Source organism: Nylanderia fulva, unplaced genomic scaffold (genome assembly GCF_048542155.1).
Source record: "Nylanderia fulva isolate GAGA-0341 unplaced genomic scaffold, ASM4854215v1 Scaffold18, whole genome shotgun sequence".
NCBI lineage: Eukaryota > Metazoa > Arthropoda > Insecta > Hymenoptera > Formicidae > Nylanderia > Nylanderia fulva.
The window spans coordinates 3,449,674-3,477,375 of NW_028190055.1; positions in this window are offsets into that span (position 1 = coordinate 3,449,674).

Sequence of the window (27,702 nt, forward strand, 5' to 3'; positions counted from 1 at the left end):
AGTAGAGTTTAGAAGTAGTTTCGTGTATCGATTTCATAATATTTTAGTGACGTCACATAGTTTCATTTGAATAAAGTGTGCTCTATCGTGGAAAGTTTCGTCGAATTATTTAATTACGAATTGATAAACTCTGGCATTATAATTTCAAATATCAAAAAATTTAACATATAACATTAAACAGTCCGCATATTTACTTATCGTACTGTTAAATATAAAAAAGATACACTATGTTAGGAGCAACCAAACGTTCACAAGGTTGCAAAATGAAATCGTATGCAAATTGAATGGGTTCACGACTCCTATATTCCTACATTTCCAAAGTTGCTACTTCTTATGAATATTCATCGAAGATCTGAGCATAAATTAAAGTTAGAAAAGGGTATCATAACGGAACACTGTCCGTGAATTAGATAATATAGAGAGCGAGCTGCAAATAAATTACGATAATTATGTATACGAAGCATATATATATTCGGGATAAGCTCAGTTTCTGTTTGACGTATGAAGAATATTTCGACGACACGCGATATAGAGAAAAAGAAAGATGACATACGATGATGCAAAGAGAGAATTTTCTCCTAGAATTTACCCTACAAATCATGGCAATCGTGGGACAATATGGTATTGGAATAAGAAGTTTATAAGAATTTCTCTGATTAAATATTAATATAAAATGTTGGATTAATTTTATTATGTATATAGTAATATTTTTCATTGTGGCAAATATTAATCAGACACTCTTATAAAATTTTCTCATGATTTTCAGGATAAATTCTAATAAGAGAAAATTCTTTCCGTGTATGGGATTCAGACTTGATTCTCTCGTCCCATCTTTACATCGTAACGACTGGAAAATCATGATGCGAGGAGCACGCGAAATAAATGGCCAATATTAAACCACGGATATAGCCCTTTCCTTCCTTTCTTTCTACCGCGAAGAACAATATATAAAATGACAAAGTAAGGAACCACCCGGAGATGGTCGCGTAAGGTGCACCGACGACTGTGATTCATCGGCGGACAACGTCTCGCGGCAGATTTTAATTTTAACGGCCGAATTTTCGGGGCCGTTTATGGGCCTAGTGCGTATAATTTTATCGCGCCTGCCGATCTGGCCGCGCATCGCCGAGCCAAATATTGTCCTGCTCCTCTCGCGGGACGATGGGGTGGCCGATGATGGGAACAGCGGTTCCGCAGCATCCAAAACTTATACGATCGGATGTACAAACGTACAAAGATACTTAGATGCGCGTATCATGTATATATACATATATATGTATATTTATATATATGTGCGTGTGCCGTATCTGCTCCAAGGAAATCTATACCTCGACGAGAAGGAGAGAGAAAGGGAGAGAGTGAGTGAGTGAATGAAGGCGCCTTTATAGATTTGTAGAAAGTTGTAAATCAAATGTTAATGGGAACCCCGTGTCAGGCATAAAGAGCTTGAAACAACGACGCATAACGATAAAGATAAAGGTTCGAGAGCATAAAGGATGTCATGGACCCCGATCCTGCTATGTTGCTCATGGGCTTTTATAGGCGTTATGGTGAACCAGTTTGTAAGTATGAAAATTCGAAAATTTCTCAGGTAAAAATTCTACAGTGAAATTATGATTTCTTGCAATTGTGTCTTACGAATAACGAATTTATTTTATATTTATTTAATATATTATTTTCTCTTACAATAGTACAAAATCGATATGGATAAATATCGTTTCAAATATCGTTACGACAATGCAAGATCATATTATGAACAAGATAAAAGATTTAGAGACGACTGAAAGATGATTGCTACTGCGAGGTAAGCTGCGAAACCGCAGATTATTCATTAAGTTCAGTAGTAAAACCATCCTCTGTCATCACTGGGAGATTCCTTCCGGCGAAAGATAATAAACAGAAAGCATTTGCGCGAGTGCATCCAGCGCTGTTTAAACACGACGAGGCTAACTGTGTATATGCAATGTTCGCGCATATCTGGAAAACTCTGCAATCCGATATCTAACGCATTTATGCGCCGAGCATAAAATATCCCGAACGTCATGTTCGCTTTCACTCGACTTGTCATCGATTCTCGGAATTAATGTCTTTGTATCGATTTCCAGAACACCCCAACGTTTTTCATCGCGAATCACTGAATGCAAAATGACGAGCGGTCGCGAACACGCGATGTCGATCGATCTTCTTATCGGAAGGAGGAAGCCGCGAAATTGTGAGAGAGATTACACAATGTATGTTTCTCGACGGAAAATCAACGTCGCCGTCGTGTAATCCCGAGGTCTCGCATTCCCCAAAAGATAACACGTAAAAAGAATCGCTGTGTATATAAGCGTTGTTCAAACAGACAAACGAGACCGGCAAGTATACGTGCTCGGAAGATGCTCGTTCTTCGAGTCGTGGCGCGCGCAAGCGGTAACCTGGTGGGTTATAAGACAAGAGAGATACAACATATATATATATATATATATATATAAATAAATAAATAAATACACATATATATATATATATATATATACATATACATATGTACGTATATAACATCGCGGAGGCGATATTATCATCGCGCCGCGGTGGCATCCGCAACAGTGTCTGGCGCGTTTTGCACGTCATAATATTTGGAATTGTCGGAGAGAACGCTGACAGGGTCTGCTCGCGAACGCAGGGTCGCTTCCTCGCCCGAACAATCGCCCTATTGTGCGGACGCGCGCGCGAATTTGGCTTCGACGCCGGGCGTCGATTTCGGACACGTCGAGATTGATTCTGCGCGAAAAACGTTTCCGGTCTTCTCTCACACGTGTTAAATATACTTTTAAATTCAAGAGTCGACGTGGCTCGATAATTGAACGTTCTTCCGCGAGAAATCAATTTTCAATTTCTTACATTCGCGGATCCTACTTTTTTGTTGTCAATTTATTAATTAAAATTACATATATAGGGTACTGTCGATAATAGATGAGGATTAAGAAACTTAATTGGTTTGATGTTTTTCTTTTGATAGCGCGAAGCTTAGCTTTTATTCCAGGATCAACAATATGAAATTTCTGATCTTATTTTTACTTTTTTTTAATTTTAATATTTTTTAAATTTGTTTACATACTTAAAACAAGTTTTTTCTTCATTATTTAAAATCCTCGAGTTCTGTTTAATCTAATCATCTTCAATGGACGGCGTTAAATTAGCATAACAGATTTTCTTTTAATTTCGAAGGAAAGGATTTTAACCCCAAAATCTCTCCTGAGATTCGCTAGTGCGTATATAATATTCTATAACATACAATTACACAAAGAGATAATTTTCTTTTAGAATTTAGAACCCTGAAAATTATAGTAATCATGGGACAATATGGTATTGGAAGAATTTTATTAGAGTGATTAATATTTACGCCACAATAACATAAAATGGGTTCAATGAATTTTACTATGTAGGTACATAGTTAATATTTTTATTGTGGTATAAATATTAACCAGCGAAACTCTTATAAAATTCTTCCATATTTCACGTCCCACGATTAACATGATTTTCAGGATAAATTTGAAGAGAAAATTCGAAAAATGCATTATCTGTTGTAAAAAAAAAATTGAATTAAAGGAAATACGAGAATGTTTATGACTTGTTTCCTAATTGAGATCAATCCCCCGGATCTTCAAAGAATATTCTCGTCGCGGGTGCAACGTATTTTTCCACGAACCACAACCGCGCGCACGTGTCGCCGATCAGGAATATCCGTTTCTTCCCTAGACAGAGTGTAGAAAAATCTCTTGGATGGAAACAGCAGGAAAAAGAAACTGGCAGAGAACACTCTTCTCTCTCTATAGGGGTCTGGATCGGCTTAGTTCACGACAACTCACGACGTTCTCGCCCCCTTTTGCACGATTCTATCTCTCTTTCATCCTTTTTCCGTCTCTCATCCCTTTGCTATAACGTTATATATGCCGAATGAACAAGGTGAGGCGAGGCAGCGCAAAAAGTGAAGCGCGAGTTTATACTTCTCTCTCTTTCTTCTCTGTTTCTTTTCTCTCCAGCCTCCTTTTCTTTCTTTCGCGGGAGCTCTCCATTCAACGACCGTTCGCGGGTTCAATCTTCGCGTCGATTTTTCAGAAGAAATCCAAACGCCGTTTAGGGAATCTTGGCGAACGGCCAAGTCCATTCGATGGCCACGACTATGTTGATTCCGCTCAAACAACACACATACGCGATCGAACGTACGTGCACGCCTATTCCTGATTGTATATAACAGGAAATCCTGACTTTAGGATGTCATGCTCTTCAGAAGCCCGATTTATCGCGCCTCATACGAGTATGTAAATTTTTGCACGACGTCAGAAATCAATTATTCAATCGAGAATCGTTTTCGAAGATCTTGAAGGAACTTTTTTCCGATATATTACAAGGGACATTTATTCGCGGATATAGCAGGTTCGGTTTTACTGCATTTCACTCTTGATAGAAATTACTATTACGGACAATACATCGTTGTAGGCGTGTGCGCGCATCAAGTCTCGAGCCAGACCATTAATGCCAATAACAATGATTCCGTTAAGAAATAGGGCGCGCCGTATCAGGGATATCGATTCGCCAGAAAATGGGAATTAACTGCAATGTTCTCTGATAATTGTAACGGGATAAAGAAAAGTCGGAGGGATACGTGCACTATTGTCCGAAAGCGCAGAGTTGGAAATAATGTCTTAAGCGTAAAAGAGGCAATCATTTATCCTAATAAATATAAATGAAGCTTCATAGGGCGTATTTATTTCTGAATTTCTTTAATAGAGATAATAGAGATATACATATGTAACTTGAATGTTATATACACAACATTTTTTCATTTAGATATAGGCATTCGAGAAGAATTGAAAAAGATACCCTTTCCTTTAGCAAGTCTTTAGGAGAATGAAACGTTCCCCAACGGATTTAATATATATATACTTATTCATAAAAGATCATATTAAAGTATAGAAAATTGCACATTTGGAGCGGCGGAGCGTACCTTCTCTCTCTTTTTCCCTCGAAAAATGAATTTTCGGATTCATTGAAGACGAAACGACGAAGCGTGAAACGACGAATATCGAAGGGGCCACCCCGAGTCTCGTTTCGGGGATTATTTTGCGGAATATCACAGAAGCGTCCTTATTATCCCAGGCAGCTGCGGATGATCCGTTGCGACAGCGGCTACGACAATTATGCGGGACATCTTCGTGCGCGTCATTCGCCGAACTTCGTCAGGCATGAATTTTTGTCGTGCAACAAGTTGCCCGTTTCTCTCTCTCTCTCTCTCTTTCTCTAGAATACATCACAAAGCTTTGGCACGCGGGATCTCAACGCGCGGATCGCGAGCTAAACGATGGGACACAAGAAGAGAACGAGTCGTCCCCGACTAACCGCTAAAAACCCGGAGTTCTTTAAACCGTTTACTCACGGATCGATGAACCGCTCATAATATTTGTCGCGTTTGTCAAAGCTTGCACTCGAAAGAACGCAAGTAAATCCGGTCTGCGGTACCTACCTATGCTGAATCATCTTCGCTGAATCGTGTGCTCCGTTTTATTGGGGGATCGCTCTCTTTCAAATTAGCTCTAGTACAGTCGTAGAAACTATTACCTGCACGTTTTCATTTCTGTGAGATCGGAAGCTTCTGCTGTCAATTTCTTTAAATGAGTTTTCAACAGCGTAAGCATGTGGCATGATTTATTTAGAAAAACTGATAAATATTATTTTCTTAATATAATATATATATATATATTATAAAAAATGGCGAGCCAAATAATCAATAATGTAATGGCAAAACAAATTTCATAAAGAATATAAATATGATGTTTTTTAAATCGGCCAACAGAGCCAAAGCACGAAAAATTAATTATTCGGAACTGTATCTCTTGGTTTGAGATCACCGAGTTCCATATATAAATTAATCTCGAAACTTACATATGGAGAAACAAGCGCGAAAAATATAGGTCCGAAAAGTCGCTGAAGCGGGAAATTCATTTCCGGGCGACTGCTCTTACCAACTAATGAGCTATTCAGACCCCTTCGATCCTATATTTTTCGTTTGCCTTTTAGTAGATGTTAGTAAATAACGCCGTGATTAGGCCAAGGCGTGAATAAAATCAGAAAGAAATATTTTTATCGGCTCTCAATATTAAGAATATAAATATGATTTTTCGCGCCTATTTCTCCATATGTTGTATTAGTGATCTCAAACCAAGAGATACAGTTCCGAATAATTAATTTTCCGTGCTTCGGCTCTGTTGGCCGATTTAAAAAACATCATATTTATATTCTTAATATTATGAGAGCCGATGAAAATATTTCTTTCAAATTTCATAAAGTTTCCAATTCTTCGTACAAAATGCGTATAGAATAAACGTGTTATACCAGCATTGTTGCTCTAAAGCCTCGGCATTGTATTATCTAGTCGTATCCCTGATCGAACATCTTGCGATCGATAAATCACAATTAATTAGCGGGTCACGTAATGATGCGGCATGTCCTCGCGATTGGGATGAGCTAACGTGGGTATGCATGAGTACGTGTACATTGGCTGGATACATTCGCTGAGAGTATCCGCATTTAAATGCACGGATCTATATCGCTCGTACGAGAGAAAAGACTTTGCAAATTTGCTTCCCAGCATCATAATTCCGTATAAAATAATTCCACGTGTGCTTATTTATGTAGACTACATGACAGAAATATTGTATATAAAATCATCGATTGTTCGATAATCACGGTCCTATGATATCTTACAGTCGACTGAAAAGCAAAGGCGGGAAAAAAATTCCCCGACAAACGTCCTTTTCGGCTAGACTCTGCCTGAAGCGTCGAAGTAACTGTAATTGTAAGCCGCGTTCGAGTTGATGAATAACATAGTCATGAGAGTCGCCGGGCCACCGATACACGGTTTACGAGCAACCGCAAACAGCTCGATTCCTTTTGTCCGGCTGTCCGGACTGAAAATAATGGTTTAACTATTCGATAGAACACCCAGAGAGAGATAGAGAGAGGCGCATCGCGAGGGAAAGTAAAAGGGAGAAACAAGGAGAGAGAAGGACAGGACGGCTTTCCGTCGAGCCGTTAGCGGAGGTGTTAATACAGAGGTCGATCTCTGGGAGTCGCCTACTACCAGTTTCATGCAATATGCGCATGTTTAACTGACCAAAGCTCTGTATCGTCCGGCCTTGTTCTCCCCCTCCCTTTAGGACAGTGCGAAGCCGCCAAGGATGCGAGGGGGATGGATTTTCGCGTCCGTAGAGTTGCATTGGTATATACAGGGTGTATCTAAATGAGTGCGAAACATTTTTCGGGATGATTCTTCGTTGAAAATTAAGTTTCTTATGCTTATATCCCTCCCTGAGGAGTTACATTTTTCTAAAGAGGGAGGATAAAAATCAAGTTATTTTTTGTCCGAAAAACTATGGATTTTACGAAAAAAAATAAAAGACATAAAAAAGTTTCTAAAGGAAACTTTCTAACGCATATTCCGGTCTGTTAAAAAGTTCTGATAAAAAATTAAATAGGGTGTTGGTTTCATTCCCTTATAATGATACAGAAAGATAAAAAAAGATGAATGTGAATATCCTTTTTATCAGTGAAAAAAAATATCCAAGTTTCATTTTTTATTGTCTAAAAAATTTGAGAAAAAAAATAACTAAATTTCTACCTCCCTCTTTAGAAAAGTATAACTCCTCGGAAGGAATGTAAGACCCCCCTTAATTTTCGACAAAGAATCATGTCCTATAATTTTTCGCACTTATTTAGATACACCCTGTATACCTACTGGATCGTTTTATTTCTACGTCGTATATACTTCAATTCGACCGCGATCGCTATGTTTTCTCGCTCTCTCTCTCTCTCTCTCTCTCTCCAAACCAGATTGGGCAGAAGCGAAGTAGAATTATCCACGATCTACCGAATAAATATCAAACTCGTTGGACTTTGTTCTCGGTCGGAGAAATGGAGCATTGCCTCTCTTTCTCCTTTTCACTCTTTTTCTCTCTGTCTCTTTACCTCCCTCTCGCGTTTTTCTGTTAAATAAATATCGCTTTGTACAATCAAAACTCGACATATATAAACGGATATAACGGAGCCGATATAATCAGCTGACTATTTGCACACAATTTTTTTTTTGTCGCGGAATTAAATTAAGATACTTTCTCTTACGAGCTCGTATTTATTTTTTATTCTTTACATATATAATTCGGCGAATTTAATACGTCATTTCGCTATATACTCTTTTCCATTATTTTATTACACATCTCTCTTTAATTACTATCATGCACGATGCGGAAAAGAAACGTCAAAATACCAGCGAAGTGAACAGAAGCAGTGTCAACCGCGCGACTAATTCGAGCGCGCGTTTAATCGAATTTTTGTTAAACCTCCTCCCGGGGGAAGAAGGGGGTTGCAAAAAGGGGTGAAGGGGTAACATGGCCGAGCGACAATTACTACGGGCAACGCCGTACGGGCGCGCTGATTCCGGTACGTCAAAGATGGGTATTTGTATACTTTAGCCCGTGTGTACTTGCCGTGGCCAGTGAGTCGAGTTCTATAGACCCAGGGGAGGAGAATGGGTCGAAGAGGAGGGACGAAGAGGGGTGCAGAGGGGGATATACGGGACCGCGCGGGACGTTCGGGTCAACTTTGTTTGCATTGGCCTGTGCATGTTCTGTCGACTAGGGGGAAGATCGCTTCTTGATGCAAACTGCCCATTTGCAACTACAATCATCTCCACGTCGAATCGGCGCTGGCCGACCTGGTCCACCGGCTGGTGACAGCACCACGGGCTCGTGCTGGACCTATCCTCGATTGGGTATATAGCGGATATATGTATAGAGGATAGAGTAGCGCGGTGACGCGCGCGACCAGCGAGGGAGATGTCTAGTGTATAAACCGACTACATACTCCGGTGTGCAACGGTGCTTCAGTTGCTGCATAACAGAGTGAAAACAACGGCCGACCGGTAACCAAAGGCCCGTACCAACAGACCGAACGATCGTGTAACTCCGTCCTCCCTCGCGTTTTCCTAGCGCGTGTGTGAATTCAACAACGAAACTCTCCGGTACGTCTCACCTCGCTTGCTTTTTAATGTCTCTCTTTTTCTTTCTATTTCTCTCTTTCTCTTTTGCGTATTATTTTGACTCGTGGTTTTTCGAACGAGCTTTGTTATTCACCGTGTTCGCCCAAGGCCCGATCGCGACCGATGAATCCGCGGGAGTTGTTTCGTTCGATCATGTTTTGCTCCGGCGATACATACAAATTTCGAAATTCGGTGGTCGAGCTCGAAATCGATAGCATAGCTCCGAGAATCGAGGCATTGTTGCGTGCCTCGAGAAACGTGTGGCTGTAGTTGTGAAAAAAAAAAAATTTTATTCTCCCAGAGGGTATAGATCAATTGATTCATTACTTCAATTTTAGCAGCTCTTCTGTGTTATTCGATATCGTCGAATTATCGCGCAGTTTCATATTATCACAAGAAATACAAGAATTTAAATATTCATCTTTCATCAGATACATCGTGACTATGAAAAATAAATGAGACGATTAAAAAAATATATATTTTTAGAACCGACATTCCTGTTACAACCTGAAGATTTTAGAGGAATAAAAACTGAATTAAAAAAATATATTATACACATAACTTTCTATAGGAAAAAAAAGTATCCGGACGCAATTCATTCAGATCTCGTCGCGACGTCTTTCCGGTGCCGGCTAAAAAGACCGTTTCACCTGTTGCACGAATAGGCCAGGTAGCGGATCCCTAGAAAGAGCAGCACGTCGACGAAACCCGAAAATGGCACGGGCCCCGGACTGAGTGGCATATAATAACGCGCTTCTGAATACGCTTCTCTCCAGATGCCGGTGCGCGTCCTCATTAGGGGATATGATAGATGCGGCGGCAGATAGTAGCCGCATGCCTCCTACGATATATATTCGTCGGAGAGGATGCTTGGAAGAGGGAGGCAGGATAGAGAAGGGGGACCATCTTCCTTCCCTTCGCTCTCTCCGCGGCTTCTTCTCGCGGGACTACCCGGTCGGATGGTGGAGCAGAAGACAAGGCAATACGATTCCGCGAGAGCGTCGACATTTCCATAATATTTAAATGTACGATATAAAAGCGCGGGGACCGATTCTCTCTTCCCGCTGAAGAAGGACAGAGGCGGCGACGTCCGTGGAAGAGAGATCCATCGATACGAGAAGTCGGTGGACAGAGAAAAGGGAAAAGAAAGGGCTACTTCGAAAGAACGGGAGGGAGGAAGAAATGAATAGAGACTAGAAGTGAGAAAACCGAACGAGAAGCGGGTCGAGGCTGATGGGCGCGCGGGAACGAGAGAGAAGTGCCGAAGAGGAATTGGGGGAGGCGCGACGCGCGGTATACACGATGTGGTATGCCGTGGGCACCTCGGCGGCGGCGATGCCGGGGATACCCGGGAGGCTGCGAGAGAGCCGCGGCTGCCGTGGTGTTGCCGGCTGACATATTTATCGGCGGTCGCGCCACCTGCAACCGGCTCCGCGGCATCCGTACAGAGCGGTGTTTTGCCCATTTGTATCCCCGGATTCGCCGCCGCCCGGCCGATCCGAACGACAGCCCGGATGGTTCACCCATTCCCGTTTCTGTCGCCTCTTCCTCTCGCTCTCCGTCACTCTTACGCCTCCTCTTTCATCTCGCCTCTCTTCCTCTGCTCTGCTCTTCTCTTCGCTGGTGTGCCGCTAAAGCGGCCGAGGGTTGCTGCTCTTTCCGACCGTTCGAGGCCAGAGATGACATATTGGCTATGTTGGCTACCAGCCACGATAGTCGCCGTAATTCGACTTTGTGCTTTGAAAGCGCGATCACGAGAGAAGGATCCATCAACTATGAAAATAAAATATCGTAGCGATCAATTATTTCGACAGCCTTGTTGCTAAACCCAAATTATGATGACCCAAATTAGTAATAGGAAACGCTTCAACCATTTTCCTATAAAGATACCATAGTTTTCATTATTCATAACATAATCTAATATTGAGTTGCTAAAGTAAGTCGTGTTGCAGTGAGAGAGAAGGATCCATCAACTGTGAAAATAAAATATCGTAGCAATCAATTATTTCGACAGCCTTGTTGCTAAACCCAAATTATGATGACCCAAATTAGTAATAGGAAAAGCTTCAACCATTTTCCTACAAAGATACCATAGCTTTCATTATTTATAACATAATCTAATATTGAGTTGCTAAATTAAGTCGTGTTGCAGTTCGAGAGAAGGATCCATCAACTGTAAAAATCAAATATCGTAGCAATCAATTATTTCTAGAGCCTTGTTGCTAAACCCAAATTAGTAATAGGAAAAGCTTCAACCATTTTCCTACAAAGATACGATATTCTTCATCATTTATAACATAATATAATATTGAGTTCCTAAAGTAAGTCGCGTTGCAGTGAGAGGAGAGCAAGAACAAAGCTTTCGCAATACTCGTATCGCTAAACGAATTAGTTGCGAGCAACGGGAAAGATGATGTACCGCATGCCTGCACACATACATGTCTGCGACATTCACTCTGTGCGCACCGTTATAGTAAACATACCAGTGACAATCGTAAATTTTCACTACGCATACGAAGACTTATATAACTATTCCTCTCTCTTCTGACATATACATATATTCTACTTGTTTCCTCCTCTGCGTCAGGAGCTACGAAGGAGCGGTGTTCTATGATTTATGTGTATCTCGCGACTCTAAACGGCCCATTGTTTGCGACATCGCTTTGACGAATTTGTATGTAACAGCGGCACACGGCTCTTAAATTCATCGCCTTGAATAATAAAGAGAAACTCCTCCGAAACGATAGCAAATTCAAACAACTTGTATGCGCAATTATTCGTATGATAATAACTTTAATTATCAACTTGATACGATATATTTTTTCAGACTTTAATCAATTATGTTAAAAATAATATTATATTATTATTATTATTATGTTATAATGACGCGCGTCACGTAATAGAAAGAGACGCGATGCAAATGTTGGCGTTATTTGCACACATTCGCGCAAAAGGTGCTTCGCTTTTATAAATGACCAGAGAGCTCGTCTTAACACAGACTCCGAACAGTAGGTGCGCGAAATGCGGCGACTGGATTCCCTTTCTTCTTTATTCGAAGCCGCTCGAATCGCAAACGGATATTGTTTGATTCTAAAATAATAACTCACGTAGGAGAGATCGTAACATGAAGGATTCCGTGGAATTTCGCGACTCCCAGGCCTTCTCGTGCGGGTCCAGAGAACCGGCCGGGACGGAATATCTTCCTCCCTAAACTCGGGAGCCCGAACTCGTCCCCTGTGTGCGCCACCTATTATTTTTAATGCTTTAACGTATACTGCGGATTGTTGTGTCCAGAGGTGGAAGAGAAAGGGGAAAAAGGAGAGAGAGAGAGAGAGAGCGAGAAAGAGAAGGGGAGAAGTAAAACGGAGAGAATGTCGAATGTCGAACCTGGCGCGGATTTACGGGGCGCTTTGTAAGACCGCCTTCCTCAATTCAGCAATATACCCAACTTCTTCCCCTTTTCGCCCCACGGAAGAAGGACGGGACCTGCCGAAGGACTCGTACGTGTATCTTCGGCTACTATACCTTCATGCTCATTAACCATTTCCTACCCGCAAATTAAATACTTTCGCCTTCCGAGATTGGCTTGCCTTGCCTTAATACCGTATCAGTATTCTCCTACGTTATATGTCACGTCTCTCCTATTGAATTTAAATTATACCTGTACACGAAGATCGCAGGCAAAACGTATATTAAATTATATCCGTCTCGTATTTTTATTCATGATTTTCGTAAAAACTGTTTATAAATAAATTTATATTAATTAATATAAAATATTGTGTAATATTATAATAATATTAAATATATTAATCTTTTTTATATATTAATATATTTAATATATATAATATATTAAAAAATGTTTTTCCAAGAGAGACTCTTCATATATGTGAAAAAGTTGTGATGTTTGAAGAGAAAAAAATCTGAGAAATCTTTACTATTTCTAATGATAGTGGGATCGTTCTATATGCCTTTTATAATGGGATATGGGAGAAACGTTCGCGTGCTCGCGCCTATCTCGCAACGTACTCGCGTACACACATCACCTGCAAGGACAGTTGCAGTTTTTCGCCATAAATGGAACTGGAGCACGCGCCGCGCGCCATATGAGAGACGTTTATGGATTACAAAATCCGCGACTGAGGCCTAACCAGATTTGAAACCGCTTCTACATAAGCAGAGGCCTCGCCTCCGTGAAAAACATCGGTCGGTGCCAACTCTTACCTCGCACTTGTCTCTGGAATCCAGAAGTGTAATGACACGAGTAATTGGGCCTTAGAAACGGAATCTCTGCCCGTTTTTATCGCAATCCGGCAAAAACCTTTCTGCAGGCGGCTCTTTTGTTAGTAACTAATGTGCATTCTTCGCAATGTATGTTATACTCGAGGAAAGATACATTCTATAATATTTCTTTTTTCCTTAAAGAATTAAATTACAGTTTCAAAAGCACAACAATTTTTGAAATATAGCCGACTAAACTATAAATTTGTGTTTAATCGATAATAATTTAGAAGCGAATACAATCAACAATAGTCGCATTTATTGTATATTTTTTTGGTATACATGTATTAATATATTTTAAGTATATATACATACACGTACATATTTATACGTTTACATTTGTCTTTTAACATCGCGAGAAGAAGTATATTTTACTACACGTATCGCGAGTGCATCATAGATTGCATCCTGAATCTTCAATCCCGGCTAATTCTAGTCAATTATACCTTCGACACAAATAAATGGATGATTCTTCAATGCTTTGACTGACTCCACGGTTAGCTGTCTCAAGAGGCCTCATTAACTGCAGTCCGTTCAATTATATAATAATAAGCTAATAATAATTGCATTGCCGCTGCATCGGTTCATTGGACGACGAGAGTAGACACGAATAAATTAAGGACTAACTTCCCTCTTACGATACCCACATCCAGACACTGCATACGACACGTTGCATCAGATGATCGGCTCTCAAATGCATTTTGGTCGTTTCAATGACAGCAGTTATAATCATATATGCGTGTACGGATACATTAAGGACACATTTGCAAATGAAACAATCGGTTAAAAATGGTTATCTGATTTAAATGTCGATGTTAAATGTCGTATAAAAATATTATATTGTCGTTGCAGAAATTGTTTTCAGTGGATAAACATATCTCTGACCTAAATCTCTTCCGCTGCGGAAATAAAATCTCTCTCTCAGAGTATGACCTTAGAGAGAGTTATATATATATATATATATATATATATATATATATATATATATATTCGTTCAATCTCGTTAGAAGATCACTTTATCGAATTGTATATGTAAAAGGGGAGCCGCGCGATGTTACTTTGATTTATACGTACATTCGCATTCTCGTGCATCGCGATTTTTAATTGCGGTCGCATACTTTGATTTACAACGTCACCGATGGTATTTCCATAATTTATGTGAAAAAATGTGACGTCGCGCTGCTGCTGCCGCTGCTGCTGCGATTTATCGAAGGATTTCGATCCTCCGAGATTACACGAGGAATACAAATGTTCTTATATTGATTCATTCGTCCCTCGCGGGCATTCGCGTAATATGAAATTAATTATTTATTAATTATTAGCCAACAGGTAAGAAACCTTGCGACATTAATGGAAACAGCTAACTTATCGCGATAAATAAATTTTATCGTCCAACTGTATAATTGATTTCGTCGATCATAAATAAATAAATAAATCGTTAATAACCGCTGTTCATTAACTCATCATTTACCGAATATGGCGATAAAAATGAGGATCGTCGCGCATCTTTTATATTTAATTTTCTTCTTTCCGAGTTTCTGGAAAACCTAATCTATAGCTTTTAATATATTCAGCTATTCCCGCGGGAGTGATTTATAACAACCGCGTTTATTAACGGCTTTGTCTATTTACAATTCATGTACCATCAGCGGCGGACGTTTATCACCTTCATAAACTTCGATTCTACTGACGTAAAATATATTTATCATCGTATCGTTGATTTCATAATGCTGCATCGGTAGGTAACGTTACATGCGCGCGTATAGACATCTTTAATCGTAAGATCAAGCCGGTCTCATTAAGCCGTATTTAGCGTCGCTGATGCAGTTAAGGTTCCCATTAAAGACGAGATTTTCGCATTATTCTCAGTATCGATGCTACGATTAGCCTCGAAAAAAGTTTTTTTTTATAATTGACGTATTTACTATATATATACTTCTTTTTCTATGAATTATTATACATACGTAAAACTATTAAAATTTACAAAAAGTGCAGATGCAATCGAGCTATTTATATTTAAGATATAAATCGTCGTAATTAAATATTGTTTCATTTGCATTCGGGGGAGCTTAGCAAAAAACAATGTTGGCTAACGCTGTTTATTCAGCTACGGTAACAATGAAGCGATATGTGATAATGTTTGAGATAATTAAAGCCACAGCTTTTTAAAAAATTATAGATATTTTAGTAATCTTTGCTATATATATATATATGTATATATATTGGATTTATTAATAAACGATAAAGATAATTGTCATGTTTTTTCGTTTCGATGACGAAACGATGAGGCGCGAGTCCGAGTTGTATGTAACGATTGATTTGCGAACCCCTATAGAATCATGAAGTCATACATACACACGTCCGCGCGCGATCGATGCAAGAAAATGATATAAATGATCGCTCCTTACCGTTGCAAGCGGATATATACCGCGGTCAGACGGTAGCATGCGAACGGTTATGTTAATTTCTACGTATCAACGTTAATATCGAATATTTATGATCGTTCAACGTATGACTTACGATTATTACTTTCGCCTACCCGATATACCGATAGTTCAAGACCGCTGAAACTGTTGCGAAACTCGCGACTCGTATCGATGTGGACAGGGTTTCCTCGTTTTAGCTTCTCATTTACATTCTTCGTTGATTCCGGTTCTTAATATTTTTAACTTATTATTATATAATTACATTATTATAATGCAATGCAAATAATGTTGTGAAATTAAAAAAAGAAGATTCTTGAAGTATCACGTGTATAATTATATCCAAATATATCTTGCCGTAATATCTTGATGGACCTAGCCTTGTCCACGGGATTATTTATTATTATTATTTGATAGCCGGTTTGAGAAAGATATCGGTACTTCTAAGCATAGAGAGAAGATAATCTAATGTAAGATAGATGCCGATTATCGTGATTTACTATAAGAACAACTTTGAAGAGAGATTGTCTTACAAGAGGCCAGAAATGTACTTTACAAACTTCTTCAAAAGAATTTTATTTGTATACGTAAGATAAATTGTTGCCAATGTAATATCGTATATAATATTTTTCTTATTTTTTATACAAAATTAAATATTTATTTTTATTATGTCATTAATTCGATATTAACTCAAAAAATATTGATCAATTTTCATCTGTTCAATATTTTAATTGTTGTTTATTTATTTATGTCGTCTACGAGAAGTGTATTAATACTTTATTATTAGTTAAGCATTTCGTTAAATTTATTTTATTATTTTATTATTATATTACAGTTTGTGATAAAAATATGAATTTTCTGTTACATTTTCAAGACAGATATTTAATATATCAATATAACTAATTATTAAGCTATATTAAATCTTGTGAATATAGATTACGAGAAATAAAAGTTGAAAGAAAAGCCATACTTGAAGAGTTTTCAATTTATCGTTATTCTAATCTCGCATCGTAATTATAAAAAGATGTTAATCAGACGACTATATACATCGTCTAGGTGAGATATAAAAATTCGTAAATCTTCATCCGCGTTTCCCGGATATTTCTCCAGGCGGTTAGGACGGGCGCGGTTATTTTTTAACATTCTGCACCTTTATTCGAGTCAAACATCGGACGGAGACGCCCGCGAGAGAGCTGAAACTTTTCCAATTTAAAGTTTTCGCCGGCCCTGACTTTCACGCTGCTGCTGCAGACCAAACGGGTATCTTTATTGCGCTCAACAACGTTGCGAACCTCTCCGCCGCGCTCCAGGATACTACCACTATACTCGCTAAACCCGTACATGGAATTCGTGTTTGTGTAAACACACGTCCTATCACCATTTTTCTTTTCGACCCTTTCTCACAAAGCTTTATCGAACGTCATTACTGTATAGGTAAACTTGCGGTGACCTTTTGGTCGCCACGAGTATTAATTAACTCTTCTAAGCTATACTGGTGCAAGACACTGCGAAGTCTTTACGAAGATTCTTAATAAAAAAACTTTCCTTTTCACTTATCTTTATTATACATACACTTTTCAAAACACTCGACTGTATATAATTCGATTAGCTGGTAACACAAATCGTCGTTTCGCCTATTATTCGGGAAGGATGAACCTTCATCATCGTTTTTGCAGATTTTTGGGATCGATCGTGTCTTCCTCGGTGTGAGAGCGGCTTAAGAACCGGTGGTTAAGGCTTTTCTGGTAATTAAGTGCAGCTTATGTCGGCGCTGCGAGGGTGGCTGCGGTAACCTTAGAGGTTAATAACTCAGGGGAGGTTGGCCGCCCCGGTGTGCAACCGGCGAATATGATATTGTTATGGGGTCTGCACGGTTCTGTGGGGGTTCCCGCGTGAACTGGAGGGTGGAAGAGAGAGAGAGGAGACAGCGAGGAGGAAGCGAGAGAACGGGTACCTAGCACCAACCGTCCGTACTGTGAACTCTACACCAGCTGATTAGGCTCGTGCCAGGCGTTATTAATCCGCTAACTCACCCCCACCTGACCTCTAACGAGCAGAACTGTCCGCGTTACACGTGCATACGTCGTTACGGTTCTCCGCCATCGGTTCTCACGTGTGCGGATGCGAGCTCCTTAAACAAACTTCGTTTGATTGAATTTAACTTTTGACTCCAAGTCACCGCTTGGATAAACCATTAAGCTAATTTTCATCTTAGTTTATTGCCTAATCAAGTCGATTCTCAAGTATTGTGTAACATCTTTTACCCTGAAAATCAAAATGGTAATCGTGGGACAATATGGTATTGGAAGAATTTTATAAGAGTTTCTCTGATCAATATTTATCACAATCAAAAATATCTATATGTATCTAGTAAATTTTACTATGTACGTATTAATATTTTTTATTACAATAAATATTTATCAGATAAAATTCTACCAACATCATACACGATTACCATGATTTTCAGGATAAATTCTAAGAGAACATTCTTTCCGTGTAGTTATGTGCAGATTTTATTTTCATTGAAATATTTTTTTTATTAATGACAGATATATGAGAAAACTGTTGAAAAATGTAAATAAAACTTCATAAAATAATATCATTTAAAATTATACAATATTTTATAAAAAAAAAAAATTAAGAACAGTCCTATTGCAATTGATTATGTTTATACAAGTGTTTTTATATATCTTCACGATATTTTAGTTTAAAGAAGAAGTAGTTGCGCTTGTCGAAGCAATATGCAATGAGCTTCTTGTTAATGACAAAGTAACAAATCTACGTTGAAAGAGAACCACTGCTGAAGAGAATGCGTTGTGCGCGTCCTATGTAATATTAGCAATGAAGACCTTATAATCACCTGCCCTTTCCGCGTGACTGTGATGAAGATATTCGCACAGTCTTGCTAGATACACATAATTCTCAGGCATATACGTTTTTCTTTAATTTATCGCGCTATGATTTTTCCAACATCACTCATCTATAAGGTTTTCTTATCTCTCCTCGTAAATCACGTTTATCTTTTTATTTTTACATGAAATAAAAAGATAAACGATATTTTAAATTTTATAGAATTTATATATTATTTTTAAAATTTTCTATAATACGTATCTAGAAGATCTGTAGAAGAGGGAAAACTATATTATATATTATTATACAGATAAATGATCGATCATTTTTTTTATAATTATTTACGGAAGTCGATTGCTCGATCATTGTCACCGATTAATCTTTTCATTGATATAAAATATTGTAAAATAATATTTTGCGGAACCTGATGGCTCTCGGGTGGCGAGACGCCGGCTTCGGACGGTATTGATTTGCGTGGTCAATGATATCGAGTTTCTGGCGAAAATATTGCTGGTCGATAGTGTTCTGCTTTATGAGGTGTGTAATGACACCGTACGGGAACAGAAAACCCAGAGGAGACGTAAAAACAGCACAACGTATGCAGTTTTGCCGGGCGATGTGTGTATGAGAGAGAAAGAAGAGAAACAGATGGAAAATGGAATGTTGAGTAAGAGAGAAACAGAGGGAGAGAGAAAGAGAGGCTGGAGAGAGCGCTAGGTTATTGGACGAGCAGCAATCATAAAATTTCCACCCTCCTGGCACGAGGGATACCACGGGTCGAATTTGACTGCGACACGTACACGCACGCGCGTGTATGTAGATATGTAAGGGATCGCCCGGGTTATAAAATGTTCTGCAAACTAGATATGTTGTCAGCAGTTTACACAAGGCTGCCACCCACGCCTGTCCGTCCGCTGGCTGGTCGAATTTAAGGTGCGCCGTATTCTTAATCGTGTGAATTTACATTTACATTTTTACACGGGATTTTCATTTCATTTCGGCCCCTTTTCAGTGTTAAGGCCGTTGTAAGCACTAACTTTTCCTATCTCAAATTATGTATAAATTCAATTTTCGGCTACGACGCGCTGCCGTATAATTTATATCCCATCCGCGAGCATGGATGTGTATAAGTGCATGTGCACTCGTAACATTATCGTAATCAAATTCTTATAATACCGTTCGTGTGGTTTACGTGTAGCCTCGTCAATTAAAGCCAGATTAATACGAGTATTTTTCAAGATATCGAATATTTCGTTTTATAGCAGAATAAAATCTTGGAAACGTGTACATATTGGAGAAACTTATCTATATTTTTCTTTTTTCCGTCGCAAACCAGAAACGGTATCTTTATTGCATTTTAATAACATATTTCTATCGGGGAAGACAAATTTAATCTCTCTTAAAAATTCGAAACAAATATTCGTATAACGTAATGTCACGAGGATTATTTTTGTCATCAACGTTGGGGTTTTGCAACGCGAGGTAGTCGATGTTACGGAATTTTCTCGCGATCGTAGACATTCGCGAATCCGTATCTGATATGTCAGAGTTATGCGTTATTGCCTCTTTCGCCGTTTTCCTTCTTCCCTTTCTCGCAAACGCGATTGGATATCGCATACCTATTCCTGACGAAAAAAAATCCTCCTCTGCTACGCGTACGCTATGCTCCTGCCAACGGCATTGCATAAACATTAGGAATGTATCTTCGATCTCCGGCGACCGTAAGATAGTAGCACGACACCCACGTTCCTGAAATCGAAAAAACCCAATGGACGACGCTTCACCGTTTGACCGTTACCACGTCCGCGAGAGACAACGAAAACGTGAAGGGAATACGAACGCCGAACGCGACGAGGATTATGGACATAATCGCCCGCGACGATTCTAGCGAGCCATTTTAGTTGCTGGGAATCGTTGCGTGCCTTTCGCGCGATTCTTTAGAATTTATGCCGATGCAGAAATAGAATTGAGGAGGTGCATTTGGACAGAGAAAAATAGGCGTTTATTATCAAAATTGTCGCGCGAAAGAATTTTTGAATAATATTATTTATTCATATATGTATTCATATATGTACTGTAGAACTGGAAATATTTTCTCTCTCTCGACTTACACATACGAATATTATTTATATGTATTTATTCATATATGTAAGTCGAGAAAGAGAAAATATTTCCCGTTTTCTTATTTTTTTCAAATTTAAAGAATATATTTGTAAATTAAAGAAATTGTTTTATATCTTATAAAAAAATGTATATAAAATTAAATATATACGATATAAAATACATTTAATTAAATTTATATAAAAAATTAAATATATATAAAAAATATAAACCAATATATGCATATCAACGTTGCTGTATCTGTAATTATAGGAATCTCGAACGCTCAATTTACTCTTTACATCGCGCGCGGCCGATTACCGATGAATACGTCTATGAATACATTCGTATATGCATATATGGAGGTCGCAGGGGTCGACGCAGTCACGCACATACACGTATGATTTGAAGAGATTCATGGGTCGAAATCGCGCGGACAATGAAGTACGAGCGCTCATGTTTCCTAACAACACTCGCCCAATTTCACTCAAACAGAAGCCGATTAATTCACGGCGTCCAATTTAATCCGTTCTCCCGGTTCGATCAGCGATGAAGGAAGGTCGATGGAAAAGCATCGTAGTTATCGTACGGGGGGACGTCTCCCCTTCCTGTTCGAAGACCCCACACAGTCTGGGAGTATGGGAGGTTTCCATACGCGCCGATCCATTATACATATTTTAAACTGTCAATCTCTCCTCGGCGATTGCCATTCGGATCGGCCGCGCGGATTAGGCGGAAAGGGTCAGGTTGGATCGTTATATAGGGACAACAATGAAACCCTACAATAGACGCGAAATATTAGGGAGCGACGTAGACTATCGACGAACTACTGAACCTTCTGATCACCGCCACTTCAACTCCGATTCTCCTTTCCTCCGCCTTTCGTTATTAATCGCGTGTATCAAATCGGAGAGAATCTTTCATGATGCATGATGAGCGCAATTTTTCAAATTATTTTTTTCTATCTATTATAACTAGGGATACTATTATTATTCCAATATTTTGAATTTTATTAATGATTGTGTTTCATTTTAAATGTCGCCGCTTGTATACAATTTTAATAAATGTATTAAATTTCCTGAAGAGAAAGAGAGAAAATTTCGAAATATGACAGATTGATCTGTCATCCAGTTGAGCATCTGTCGTCCACCGAGAAAAACCGCGTTCGCGCAATTTTACGGCGACAAAAGCCTGCACTTAATGCATACCTCGTCTCATAGCTGCAGAGCACGAATGCTCTGGCTTCGCATCGATTCGCTGTCGTTTCGCAGTCATCTCACCGATCTACCCTAAGTCAGAGCGACTCTAAGGCGAGTCGCTGCGGCTCTTATACGTGCGTGAGATCACGCGCCAGCTCGTTCTCTGCATTTATGCCTAAGGCCCCGAAGGCTCTTCCACGGATTTATTTTTTTTTTTTCGCCCTCTCTTCCTGCTCGCGCACTCAAACGGAATCGTTCTCTTGTCACGCACGGCCGTTAAAGTTAATTTAAAACTGGGGCGTTATTATTTAGATGAGGGCGTTTAGTGCTTTTTTAAAAGCGGCTTATTGATATCCATTACTAAATGGGTCCGTAAAATACATTCGAACGACAAAAATAGTTTATAGCGCCGTAAGTTCGCGACGGCAATTTTTAATACGAGATATCTTAATATATCTATATGATATCTTAATATATACTTTATCATTTTTTTCCTGCAAAATAATCAGAGTAAAATTTAATTATATTGAAATGTAGGATAAAATATAATATTAGAAGTAAAGTGAAATATATATTTTTTGAAAAAAAATTTCAAGATATGTATAAGTAAACTTTTCAAAATTGAAAAAAAATTAGTCAGGTACATGTGTATTTCGCTTGAATATTAAGTAATTTCCTGGTCCAAACTTAAGATATCTCACTTCAATAGCTTATAGTATTTTGCATCATCATCGATATCGGTTAGCTATGCCTAACGCCTGTTCATTGGCGCCTGTCATTGATGGATCTTTCTCCAAGCTCGCTACCGATCATTAATACTTCATCTGTCATCATCATCGGTAGTAATAATGGCAGTGAAACTAACGGTAGCAACGAATAACCAATCGACAGTCATATCTAAGAATCGAGAATCTTAAATCCTCTTGTTGACTACTGCGAATATATCCAACCTTCAGCAGTCGTCTCTCCACTTTGCTTATTTGCATATAAAAGCATTCCTTAGCTCTGCGAACTTTCGTGTTTGTAATCGTATAACTATAAGTCCTCGTTGACAGAACCTGTCAATAATCTGGCGGTCATGATTTGCTCCCCTTTCCTACAGTTTATTTCTTTTATCTTATATCTCTTTATTATTTTTCAACTGTATGTTTTACTATATATATATATATATTTTTTAAATTTTATTTTAAATGTGTGTTAAAATCGTGTGAGAATTGATTACATATATATTGCTTTTATCCTACATGTTTAATGCAAATTTCATGCATAGTTTGAGTCAAACTAATCACAAATAAACAGTTGTCACTTAAGCAATAAACGAATATCGACCAATATATATGGAATATATTTTATTTATCTGTCTCATAATTCATAATATTTACGACAATTCACACGAGATATATGTATAACGTGTACGTAATTATAATTATTCTAGAAATATGATAACTTAAAAAAACAAATTGACAGATGTTTCATCAGAAGCGGTACAATTTTCATATAACTATATTGTTTATTACATAGATACTTGTATCATGATCAAAAAGCGGGACACTAGAATTTTAATGAAATATAATTTACGACTCTTCATGTTCGTGCGCGTGTTTTACATTGAAAACAACTCTAGCGCGGCATCTTCTCTCTTTCGATAACATAATCAGCATTCCTAACTCCATGATATTAATTTTAATGAGAGATGCCGACATATGATACGTTTTGTATTTTAAATTACAGCCGACAGTTACATTACATATTATTTTAAATTACATATAACGAGAGAATCTCTCTCTCTCTCTCGTTTAGTTAATCATAGAAATTTGATTTGGGAATTTACGAAATCATTCATAAATCGAGCACATTGTGCGTCATGACACATGTGTGTGCGTGTGTATGTTACGTGAGCTCGTAACCTGACTTTATTACGTAATTGCGAGGCGCGCGATGGCTCGCAAGTTGAACGTAAGGTTCGTCAATAAGTCGGATGCTATTAACATTCCTGTCCCGGCGAGTTAAGTCAGGTTAGTTACCAGATTAACCTTACAAAACTGCTCGGGTCAGTCTTGAACGAGGCTGTAGGTCGGTAAGTATGTGGAAAGACCTCTCCTCAGTCCCCCGGGCGATGAAGCCGCCCATGAATTTCGGCTAATGAGAACATTTGGAGATACGTCAGTTCCAGTATGCTAATGGCCATACAGATGCCGATACAATTTCAAGATGAATCCGTCTCCGTCTCTCTCTTCCTCTTCCTCTCGTTCGTTCGTTCGTTGTATTCACTCTTCGAAAACCGCATCTTTCCATCTATCCCTCTCTTTCTCTCTATCACCCTCATACGCTGTGCCGTTTTTATATTATTAGCTCTCTGCCTACTGTATCTCCGCTTTAACTATTCCCTCCGCAGGGACAACTCCGATGCATATATATTTTATGCAAATAAGTGTGTATTCTCTCTAATTAAACGCAGTCGTTCGCCAAGAAACTGTCGCGCGATGAAGTCTTTCAGCTGCTGAGTGATCGATAGTACTGTCATTTCTGATATCTTTTCAGTTTGATTGAAGTACGATGCAGCTTACGTTGGCTTATTTTATCATTAAAATTGAGATGTCAAAAGAAATAATAATTTCTCGTTTGAACCTTCTCGTCTCAAGGTATGTTAGATCATGGATTGCGATATTATATTATATAATTACAGTCTCGGACATAAAATTATGAAACAATTGAAAAATAATTAGAAAACGTTAGAATATATATAATCTCTTATCTAAAAATTTCATGATTTCTTACCTAAATTTGATTTGATCGTAGAAATATTTTATCCGTTGTACTGTATAAAAGCGCATTGAATTTTCAATGAGCTATTATGATATTACTCAATGAGATTTAAAAGTATCGTCTAAAAATTTGATTGGCTTTTTTTAATACGACGAATAATAAATTCATAAAGTCGTAAATCAATTCGATAATGGTTTATATATCCCTGTTTACGATCAAATTAAATTTGAAAGTTAAAATACGGATTTCTGATTTGTGATGAAATTTAACGCAAGACAGAGGTCAAATCGTTAGAAGTGTTAGAGATTTCGAAAGTGGAATTTTATCGGAGAATTGCATCTAATGTCACGATAGTTTGATCGATAATTTTTTCCCGTCTTGAGGAAAGTACAGCCGATATTAAAAAGAAAAAAAGATATAAAATCTTCGATTTTGTGAATACGACGAGATTTAAGACCCTTATTCCGAAAGAAATGAGACGAAATATTATAATCTTGCTTTGCGGTTGAAAGAAAATGTGTTGTGGGGAAACGTATTATGTAAAAAATAAGCGTACGGATGTCGTAAATTATATCCAATTCTAGATCGTAAAACCGGATGTCACGGTCTACCACCTTGACGACACCGAGAGATATCTCGCTGTGTTGGAGAATAATATTCTTATAAAATATGGCTTATTGCGTACAGGTATATAATGTGTCATCTGTGTCTAAAGCTTTTTTATATTCGACTATCGTCTTTCTTGACGAGATGTAATGATCGTTCCTACTATAATAAATCAATAAACTATATAAGTATTTTTTTTCTATTTTCCATTAATAAAATTAATATTAAAATCCAAAGTGTTAAAAAACAAATTCTTAACATTTAAAATCGCTTCGCGGACAAGCAAGGCAAATCCTGTTTTTCAGTCACTTCCTATACTTGTCTCCGTGAATGGTATGCCGTCGCATAAATGTGTCGAATAAATTCACGAGGGTCTCACTTTCACTGACTTTATAATACTTCCATCACGATACTCGCGGAATAATATCTTCATATCGCCATCGCTGTAGACTTTTTCACGTAATCGTGGCGCGGCCGTAAAGCATCGCCAAAGTCCGTAAACCCGATCTTTACATTACCGAGGCGTAACGTCCGCCTTTATCGCGATTTGTAAAGTTGAAGTGTTACGAGGAGCGTACAGAGAAGGGTCCGCCAATAAGAGCAAACTCGCGTCGGTCGTAAACTCATGTGAACCTTAACGTAGCTCCGGACATTGAGCCTCTTTCTATTAGCTGCACGACGCTCCTCGCAATGACGTAATGCGGACGAGGCGCTAATCCACGGCATCGTAAAAGGCTACTTCGTTCCCCCCGATTGAAAAATTAATTATAGTAAATAAAACCAAACGAAATGCGCGCGGGCCGTAAACTCAATGAAATTTAAATTGGAAGCGCACCAGCTGTGTGTCTTTTATCGCTATAAGATCGAGATCGCATCTTCTTATCTTTATATTACCGTTACAGATGTATAACTATCTTCCCTGCTTTACTTGCATTTTTTATATCAAAATTTGGAATTTATGACAAGACAAATATCAAGTATAATATATATATATATATATATATATCGTCGCGAATATAAAAGCATATGTAATAAGATCATTTCTTTTTTTTCGTAAAATTAAGTTAAGTAGGTATAATTGAATAAAATAAAACGTAACTTTTAGTCTAAATTTTAGCGATGAAAATAATATAATAATAATTCGTACATGAATATATAATAATTTACTATGATTTAATAAATATTATAAAACTAAAATTTTTACAAAAATATATATTTGTAAGCTACATTATAATTTATACCAACGCGCTATTATATACCTATATAAATTGTGACAGAGAAGATTTCGGTTCCGGAGTCGACAGTGGAACCTTTTTGTAAGATGACTAATGAGCGTAAGGCTGGAATAACTCTTGGATTTAGTTCTGTCATAATAATCAATTAAGATACCGTGTTGACACGTCTAGTTCGTCGTGTAACTGATAGCTCTTAGCATGCTGTAACCCTTTCTCGCTGACTATTATAGCTACCGCTTGTCACGCCTGTGTTTATTTCTGTTTCCGACTCACGCCGCCGTAAGATGATGGATGCTCGAGAGAAGATAACCAGCATCGTAACACAGCGCGTAAATACTTATCTAACTTTATGGAACTTTCACTGTCCGCAGATATTTATTCAGCGTACGAGGCAACTCGTCAAGTCAAGCTTTATTTTGAAATTTCGGATTCACCAAGATTGAATAAGAAACGAAGATACTTGATGTCTAATACTTTCTACAGATTACCATTTTAAACTCTGTCAACTTTGTTGCGTTGAAATTGCTCAACTCTGCTTAAGATATCGTATAATAATTTTAATTATCAATTTAAAATTGTCAATGTATGTTATAATTAATTACAAAAATTCAAAGAGTTTATAGAAAAAGAGTAGACACAATTTATAAAAATATATTTCAATACTGTTTCAAGAGAAAAAGAGAAGTAAAAAAAGCTAGAATGTTAATACACTTTTAGTTCAGCCTTCATTTAAATTATGTCTTCAAGGTAAAGGTAGAGAAACAAGAGAGAGGTAATAAAGACGCATACATATTATCTTTTAGCCCCAACTTCTCGAAGAAAGTTCGAATCTGTTCATCGCGCGTGTTAGTAGTGCATGTTCCGCGTAGAGAAATATCTACCAGTGCTTCGCAAAGATATAAATGAGCGGCAAGAGTCGACAAATCAAGAAACTATCGACATAAATAAATTGTGGCTCGCCAGGGGCCTGGCAAGGCATCGATTTGGTTGTAAGTCTATGAGGGAAATGGCAGGTCCTAAGTCAGCAATTATCCACACATTTCCACCATCCCATCGCTATTATTTCTACGTTCCCGCTCTCCTGTTACAATGTAGACATACACTGTGTTCCAAATATAATAATCATATTTTATGTTAAACATTACGAGACATTCGTATCCCATTATTCAAAA